Genomic DNA, 9,758 nt, shown 5'->3' on the forward strand with positions numbered 1-9,758 from the left:
CCTCCAAAGCTGCGAGTACGTCATGTCACGTGGGTATGACAGATGCATGTGTAGTAGAAATGCCCGCGTAGCAGCAGCCATTTTATTTGCAAGCGTATTAAGATTGGAAAACACATAAGCAAGCTTCACTCGGATACCCAATATCAATAGAAAAGGGTAAATTAGTAAGACAAACATGTTGATTACATAGTTAGGGTTATTCGAGGTTCATGAATTCAAGCAAGTTGCTTTTCATGCGAATCCTTGCTCCATCAGTAGTCCTTGAGCACGGCAAGGTAGCTGAAAAATGGATCACAATGGTACCTCAAGTTACAACATTTATCGTCATAGAAAATATACTCCCTACCATATATTGTAAGATTTTGCAAGTCACCAAGGAAGGCTGAGTTCCTTTATAAGGCCCTTTAAATCCGAAGGGTTAATTTATTACTTATAATACATGGCCATACCATCACCGTTCCCACACACCACTTACACCCTTGGTGGTGCACTTTTATATGAAAGAGAATGGTTGTAAACATAAAGAATACAAATGAAGTCTCTAGAGCAAAATTACATACACCAAAATGCAGTTCGATATGTGTTAAAAAAAGTTGATAGAATCAGTTTAGTACTATTAGAGTTTAGAAAAAAAGCTGTAGCATCTAATGCTAGAAACATAGGGAGAGATTATATCTTTATTATAAATACATTGTGTGGAAAAATAAACATGTTGCCATAAATATCTTCTTATTCCTGTCTATTTAAAATAAAACAGAGCAGAAGACGGAAACAACTGTTTTGTTTTCAGTTGTTTAAAGTGCAGCTTTAATCATACTCTTTAGCCTCCCTTTTCCCTCAGCTGCTGACTCTAGCTGCAGGCATTGTGATGTCAGATCTCAACTGTAATAGGTTATTAAAGTTAAGTGCTATGCTATTTCTTTATTACAGGTGACTTGTGACATCTCAAGTCACCTGTCATAAGGGAATTTGAGACAGGAAATACAGGTCCCTTTGTCTGTCTGTCTATCAATCTATCTATCTATCTATCTATCTATCTATCTATCTATCTATCTATCTATCTATCTATCTATCTATCTATCTATCTATCTATCTATCTATCTATCTATCTATCTATCTATCTATCTATCTATCTATCTATCTATCTATCTATCTATCTATCTATCTATCTATCTATCTATCTATCTATCTATCTATCTATCTATCTTTGCCTGCCTGTCTATCTATCTGTCTATGCCCTACCATGCACAACCATTTAAGCAGGTTCTACTGACCAGATGAGTTAACCCGTGAAAGAAGTTATACAAATACTCATATTGAGGAATTAATTTCTCAGCCCTCTAGGAGCCGGTAAAAGCTAGATGTATTCTTTATATCCAAGAAGAAAAAGGGTTGCCTCATACTTTTACGGCCTTGATCCTAGTAATGGTATGGATTTTTTTCATTTTAACTATTTTATATTGTCTTGGTTCACTTGTTTTTCGCTACCATCCCAATACATTGTGTGGGCTGTGCAGCCACAGTCTGTGCAGGTAACACCGGTGGGGCATTGCGGCCGTGTAAGGGGGTATTCTGAGGGACGATGCAGAGGGGAAATTAAATAAATGATAAATTTTACCTCAGCATCGTCCCTCTCAATCTCCCCTTACAAGGCCCCACCGCACCACCGCTGTTACCTACGTGGATGGTGCTCTATGATTTTATTCCACACCACCTCATTGTTTAATTTAGATTCTTCACTCACCAACACCCACCGGATTCGCTTGTACCGCCAGGGAACATCAAACATTCTGTATTTCATACTACACATGTATTTCAAATGTTATCCCATTAGTAGATTTGTCATGCTTTCACTGTTAATTACAATGTATTGTGGGATCGCTGGTGTTTTACTTTTTCTGTGGCGAATGTACTCATTTGAAATTCACATCCCTATTTGGCCTGTTTTCTTTTGACCCCAAATTACTTTTCAGATTTTTGCTTTCTCTTTTTCTGCCAAGAGCAGTGAGCAAAAGTTGGTTACCAGGGAGTAGACCTAAAGTTACTTTTTTTCTTCTTACTTTGCTATTAGTCAAAATGTACAAGCAGGTCTCCATCTGCATGCATTCTAAAAGGGACCTTGTTGATTGCCTATTGAAATATTGACCACAGAAATGTCTGTATTCATGTATGTTTAATATATGTTTATATCGCAATCCTAGCCCAAATTCATTGGAGCACTTTAGATAGTCAAAGAGAAGCATAAAGTCAACAAGTAATAGGCTGAAGTGTGGACGGTAAATGCATTGGGATTTCATGTTCTTTAAAGTGGAGAGTTTTTAACTCTTTCCTGAATTGGAACAGTGATGGGGCATGCATGATGGATACTGGAATGTGCCACATCCTTAGTGCATTGATGAAAAAAGCCTGCAATCCTCTTTTTTTAATCTTTCTTCTACTTCTTAGTCTGCAGTTGATTGTGTCCTGGTTGCGGGCATGTGAAGAAGCACCAGAGAGGGTGAATCTGTCTGCAAGTTAAGCAGGGGTGTAAAAAGGAAGACAACCCCAGTGCATTCCCCAAGTTTATTCATAAGTTCAGCAGCACGAGACTCAGGCAGCATCTGCCGACCCCCGAACCTTTCTGCTATTTCAATGCTTGCATTCGAACAATCGAGCCAGGAATGCAGCATACCAATACCACACATATCCCCTTTTCTTCACAATGCCAACAAAAAGACCTAAAGCATATATCACAATAATTCTAAAATACAAAACTGATAAATTAAATAAGAATAAAAGGAACAGAAGAACCAGCATAGGCAAAGGAAAAGAACAGAATCCAAGAAACCCTAGTGTGATACAATTACAACAGTGTTCCTAACATGTTGGACTCTAAAATGATACATGTACAATAATGTTCCTAACATGTTGGGTGAAAACCTTATTTATTCATCACAAAGTAACTAAATATTTTAGGTGCATACTTTCTTCTCAATATGGTAGAATGACCATCACAAATGTGCATAGATAGCCCCACCCTTTTGAACATTTCCACTCCAATTTTCTCCTAAACAGTAACCAGCCTTAGGACTTGGTTCCACGATCACCAGATTTTTATTCTACTCTGTGCCATTCTCCAGCATCACTACATGATCATTTACCTCCTTCACCAACATCTGGAACAAAAATCTAGACTGGCCTTTCCTCACATGGAGAGGAATAAGGACACTCACAAAAACTTCGATACAGACATCAACTTCCCTCCTGGAACTGACATCCGTCTTTGTGCTATACGTTTCCTGTACATGAAGAGATTGCTTTGTGGTTCATCTATGTCAGATAGGGTGTCTGAGCTTGATTCCGAGGTTGCAAGTTCTTGTTGTTGTAGAGATTCTATGTGTCTGAAGTCCCTTCTTACCACATCATATTTTTTCCTGAGTGTCAGGATGCGACTGGGCGCATTCTCATTCTTATCTCTGATAAACTTCCATCTCTTTTTTTGACTTGCTTCCCTCTTTGTACTGAAATTCGGAATTTCTTCTTGTGAGGGATGTTGCTTTTGAATTTCCTTTAGTTCTTCAATCTCCGCCCCCACTATTTCCAGCTCCAATGCTGTGTACTTCGATAATAGCCCAAGCATCTGCTTACATGTTGATGCCATCAGATGTGACCACTCCTCAAGCAATTTTGGGATCGGATTCTGGTAGGTGGGAGTTATTAAAATTTGTAAACCCCTTGGCACCTTACCTACCTTTTTTTTTTTTAGTACTCATTACGCAACAGTTTAAAGTTAGGAGATTCTCAGGGTCTTTCCTCTTAATCGAACCTTTCTTTGTTTGTGCCCCTTACTTCCATATACTTTTAAGAAGAAGGATTATTTTTCCATTGGGGGATGAGCTAGCCATTATGGCTACTCTTTTAAGCCTTCATCTGAGATGTTGCATTCCCGTAATCATTGGACTTTATGACTGACTGACAGGCCCAAACAATAGTGTGCTTAAGACTTATATAATACCCCACTATTAGCTAAATTAAACTTTATGGAACTCTTCCCATATCTCCCAGAATTTGTATTTCTTAGAAAATGGCTTCTTTTTTCTATCCAAGTTATGAACCTTTAAAACTGAGGATAGCCATTCTCTGTGAGTCGGTGGGGCTGGACTTATCCATTGTAGACATACCTCCCTCCTTGCCAGCAGGATCAACATAAAAATAAGGTTTTCCTCAGCTTTAGTTGATGGTCTTAGTGCATTCCCACCCATTAACCCGAAAATGATAAGATCTGTACTTACAGTTAGATGTCTTCCCATTACCCCATCTAAGGTGTTACCCACGTCCTTCCAGAAACCATCGAGACTGGGGCACTGCCAGAACATGTGCAGGTCGTCGGCCCTCTGCAATCCGCATTTTGGGCAGCTCTTCACTGTTGCCCCGTTCACTTTTGATAATCTTTTTGGGGTCCAGTAAGCTCTATGGATGGTAAGTAAGTGGTTTCTTTTAAGAGCTGTTAGACCTTACGGCGGCTTTCGACACCATGTCTCCCACTATTCTGGCTAGCCAACTCAGTAAGCAGGGAGTTGATGGTCCTGCACTCAGCCTTCTTACATCCTTCCTTGATCAATGGAAGCAAAGGGTTAAGCTGGGCGATTTCATCTCGCCAATCAAGCCTGTGAAGGGTGGGGTCCCCCAGGGCTCCTCTATGAGCCCGACGCTTTTTAACGTCTACCTGGCCCCACTCGTCAGGCTTGTAAGATCCTTTGGGCTAGAAGTTCTTTCCTACGCTGACGACTCACAGATCCTGGTCTCCATATCACAATCTGTGAACATAACAGCTCTTAACTTTAAAAACTGTATGGAGGCGGTCGCCGGCTGGATGGTTAAGAAGTTCCTCAAGTTGAATGGGGAGAAAACTGAGGTCCTTATTTTTGGAGGCAAAAATAAGACCTGGTCAATGGACTGGTGGCCCCCTGCCCTTAGCGCTTGCCCCACGCCATCCTCCTCTGCCCGCAACCTGGGTGTTATTCTGGACACCACTCTTTCTATTGATAGACAAATCAGCAGGACAGTATCCACCTGCTGTGGTGCCCTAAGGAGTTTAAGAAAAATCACTCATTATCTCTTCCCAGAAGCACGCAAACAGGTTGCAGTGGCCCTTATAGCCTCCAGGTTTGACTACTGCAAAGCACTATATATAGGCATTAACAACGGTTTGGTCCAACGTCTTCAGATTGTGTAAAATGCAGCTGCCCGGTTTGTTGTGGATGCCCCGAAACACTCATCAGGCTCGGCTATCAGGAAACACCTGCATTGGCTCCCCATGCAGGCGAGGATAAACTTTAAGGCTCTCTGCCTTACGCACCATGCCCTGAACTGGACTGGGCCCGAAGACATTTGCTCACTTGTGTCCCACTATATCCCCTGTAGGGCACTTCGCTCCTCCAACAAAAATCTGTTGGTTGTTCCCCGAATACCCAAGGCCAGATGGGGCAGAAGGGCCTTCCGCTTCCTCGCACCCAGACTTTGGAACTCGCTCCCTGATGACCTTAAGGGTCTTGCGTCCCATGCCCTCTTCCGCAAAGCACTCAAGACCTGGCTATTTCAAGAAGCATACCTGTAACTTACCCCTTGCCTGCCTTTCATCAAACAGTTGCACCATCTTCAGCGCCTTGATGCCTATGGGTTTAGTTCATTCATTCATTCAAGAGCAGCAGAAGTGACAATCGACCAACATTTTCTCCTAGATACTTGCCATATATTGTTTGTATCCTGCGTCGGCAGATCTTTCCCCCAGATGCTCTCCGGGATCCGGAAGTCCTCCTCCCCTGCTGAAATTAGGGCCCAATACCAGTAGGAAACTTTTTTCATGAGGGTTTTCTTGTCCAGTAATTTTACTTCTAGGGAACTATTTCCTTTTCTGGATTCTTTAAGCAACATTGTCCAGCTCAGGAGTTGATAGTATTTAAATTTCGAAAGTGTGGAGTTCGTACAGTCTGATAATAATTCCCAATCTAGCAGCTCATTTTGAAAAAAGAGTTGCCCCCATTCCAGTATTCCCGCTAATTTTAGAGGTACTGCTAAGCTGTCTTTAAGGCAGTCAGGTGTAGTAGGGGAGTCCCAGATCGGATCCTTGTCACTGTAAAGAGGAATATCCAATGTTGATCTAACATAATACCACAACTTAGCGGCTGACTTCAAGATCTTTAATTTGATTTTTTTAAAGAATTTCGGGTGACCGAACTTATATAAAAAAATAGCTGGTGTTGTTCATCATTTTCTGTAGAAATACTGGATAGTTTTCGTGAGGGCCTAGCAGCGACCTGCTGGTTTTGAGTTGGAACGCCCTACAATATTCTAGGAGATCTGGGCTAGCTAGGCCCCCCTGCTCCTTTCTTCTCCTTAATTTGTGCCAGGCAATTTGTGGTTTTTTTGAGGACCAAATAAAGCTAGAAAGGTCTCCCTGAATTTTTTTTATAGTTTCTCTTTTTACCTCCAACGGAATAGAGCTAAAGATAAAAGTAAATGTCGGCAATATTAAATTTTTATGATATTTGATTTGCCCAGAAATATTAGTGGTAACCCGCTCCAGACTTTCAGCAACCTTTTTAGCTCGACCTCTATTCTATGAATGTTGATTTGAGTTATTTTTTCGATTTCTTTCACGAGGTCAATACCCAGATATCTTATCTTTTCTTTACAATATGGGGTTGTGAATTCCTCATTCCAACTCATAATTTCAGTTTTGGATTGATTTATCTGATAGCCTGATAATTTCCCAAAACAAATCAGAGTCTCCTCTGTTGCCTTAAGGGATTCTTTTAGGTCAGAGGTAAAGATCATGAGATCATCCGCATAAAGAGCGACTTTTTTATACCACCCTTGATATTAAAAGGGGGAAATTAAGGGTTGGTTCCTGAGGCATTCTGCCACTGGCTCGATATATAAAAATTAAAAAGCAAGGGGGAAAGGGGACATCCCTGGCGTGTTCCTCTGCCTATCGTGATGTTCTCTGTAAGCGTGCCATTGATTAAAAATGTTACTTTAGGCAAATTATAGATGTTTTCTACGATTTTTAAAATGTTTTCTCCTAGATTGAATTTCTTTAGGACCTAGCTTAAATTACTCCAGTTTACTCTATCGAACGCTTTAGCTGCATCTACTGTAATTATCGATAGAGGAAGCTTCTCAGTAATGGCGAAATCTATTGCTCCAATAAGCGCATGGGTAAGATCTTGAAGGTGTCTTCCTGCCACAAAGCCCTTTTGGTGGAAGTTTATCAGAGCCCCCGCAATTTTCCCTAATCTTTTGGCCATAATTTGGGTGAAGATTTATAATCACAGTTTAAAATGGATATTGGGCGGTAGGACTCACATTTTTTCTGATTTTTTCTTGGCTTTAAAAGAATGGAGATGGTTGCATCATTCCAGGTCTCAGGAATGTTCCCATTATCCCGAAAGATTTTATTAAAGAGGACTGTTAGATAGGGGACCAGTGTGTCCTTTAATTTCATATAGAATTCTTTGGGAGAGCATCGGGTCCTGCCGCTTTACCTCTTTTTAGATTTTTTATAACTCCGTCTACCTCCTGCGTTGTTATTTCGCCATTTAGAATTTCTTTCTCTTCAGGAGACAGAGTGGGGGTGTTTTGCGTGTCTAGGAATGCTTTTATATCCTCGAATTTTACAGTCCTCCGTGTATAGGTTTGAAAAGAAGGCAGAGAATTCCTGTTTTATTACTGCCTCTTCAGAACCGTTGAGGGAGGGATTGGCTGTATCTATACTGCCAATTTTGTTTCTAGCTTGATCTGTTTTAATCTTCCCGGCAAGCATTTTCCCGAAACCCTCTCCATATTCGTAATGGGCGAGTTTGCTACAGTCCCATCTCTCTCTAATTGTGACCCCTAATATAGCAGCTAAGCTGTCTTTTAGTTTTAGTCTTTCCTTTTCTAGTTCTTGCCCTTTCGGGGAAGAGCTATCTGAAGATATCTGCTGATCCAAAATATTTAGGTTATCCTCTATTTTCTGAATTTTTTTTAAGCTCCCTTGATTTGTGTATGGTTAAACCACATATTTTCCCCCTGATTACTGCTTTATAAGCTTCCCAAACCACTTGAAGTGGGGCGGATTCATTATTATCCTCAAAATATAGCTCTGTATCTTGTTTGAGCTGATCAACAATTTTAGAATCCAAAAGGCTGAACAATTCAACGTCCATCTTGGTATCGTTATGTTGTCTTTTATATTTAACGTAATTTGAACGGCAGAGTGGTCAGAGAGATGAGCGGGAAGATGGACTACAGTCTGGATTTTTTCTAGTAAATATTCGATTCTCGACTGTATTCCAAATTTTTTATTTATGAAAGTGAAGTTGCCTTGTTTAATGCCCTTCTCTTTCCATATATCGATTAAACTTAGGTCCCTTTTATAGTCTCCCAACCACTCTCTAATTTTTGGCAAACTTGCCTGTTTGCCTCTAGGATACCGGTCCACTTTTGGATCTAAAATAATATTAAAGTCTCCGCCTAAAATCACAGGAGATGTTACCAAGATCAGCTGGGTGTAAAGAGAGTGAAGTGAGGTGGGATCGTCTATGTTAGGTCCATAATAACCAACCACCGTAAAGGTGTCACTACGTACACTGACATTTGCAATATCCCATCTCCCCATCTCCCCTTTGGGTCAGATTCTGTTGATGTTATTCTTGCTTTCAACGACTTTTTAAAAAGGATAGCTACTATCTCTTTAAGATTTTTACCCATCTCTTCCTGACTTTAGCGGGTTTTTACAATTATTAAACTGGATCCTGATAACCCCCTTTCTTCCGGAAGTAACATTTTGCTAAGGACCTTTTTAATTTTTTTCCCCTATTTTGCTCGCTTCTCTCGTGTGCCCCACCCTTTTCTCCCTCTAGTGTATACCTTAAACCAACTGTGATTATGTGAAGTGAAAAATAAAAGAAGAAAAAAGAGGACACGGGGGGACACACTCCCACCCTGGGGAAGCCTCCCTTTCCTTTGGGCCTTAATTCTAGCCCTCTTCGAACTCCGTGCCTCAGTGTTTAGTAAACTAAAGGTGCTACTGCTATAATTTCGTAATTTTTTTCTTTTGACTTTGTGCTAGGATATAGGAATGTGAGTGTAGCTGGATCTGGACGCGCATCTGCTCTAGAAGTGAGTCGACTTCCTGAGGGTCTCTGATAAGCATGGGCGGATTTCGCGGATCCACGATCCACGAATTTGCGGATTTGCGGATTCGAGAATCCGCAAAATCCGCGAATTTGCAGATTCGTGGATTTTGCGGTTTTTTTAATGGGGGGGTCTTCTGTGCGAGTTCAAGTGTAAGTATGAGCGGAAAATCCGTTCCGCTCACGGATTTTGCGAATTTTCGGTAAATTCGCGATCCGCGAACTCCCGCGAATTTACCGAGAATTCGCAAATCCGCGAGCGGCGGATTATTCCGGGGGCAAAAGTTGAAGCCTGGCCTGTTGTAACTATTTTACGATGGCGCCGGCAAGCTGCCAGCGCCATCCTAAAATAGTTACTAAGTTAGCTTCAACAGGAAGCTCTAACAGATAAAATAAAGCAGGTGCTCGATTTTATCTATTAGAGCTTCCTGTTGAAGCTAATTTAGTAAGTATTTTAGGAAGGCGCTGGCAGCTTGCCGGCGCCATCCTAAAATATTTACAACATGCCCTTCCTGTGACTCATTCGTCAGCCCAAAAACAATCGTGAGCGTGGTCGAGGCAGGTGTGCCTTCTTCACAAATCTACCGTGGAAAATCAGCT

This window comes from Lissotriton vulgaris, chromosome 1_1 (genome assembly GCF_964263255.1).
Source record: "Lissotriton vulgaris chromosome 1_1, aLisVul1.2, whole genome shotgun sequence".
NCBI lineage: Eukaryota > Metazoa > Chordata > Amphibia > Caudata > Salamandridae > Lissotriton > Lissotriton vulgaris.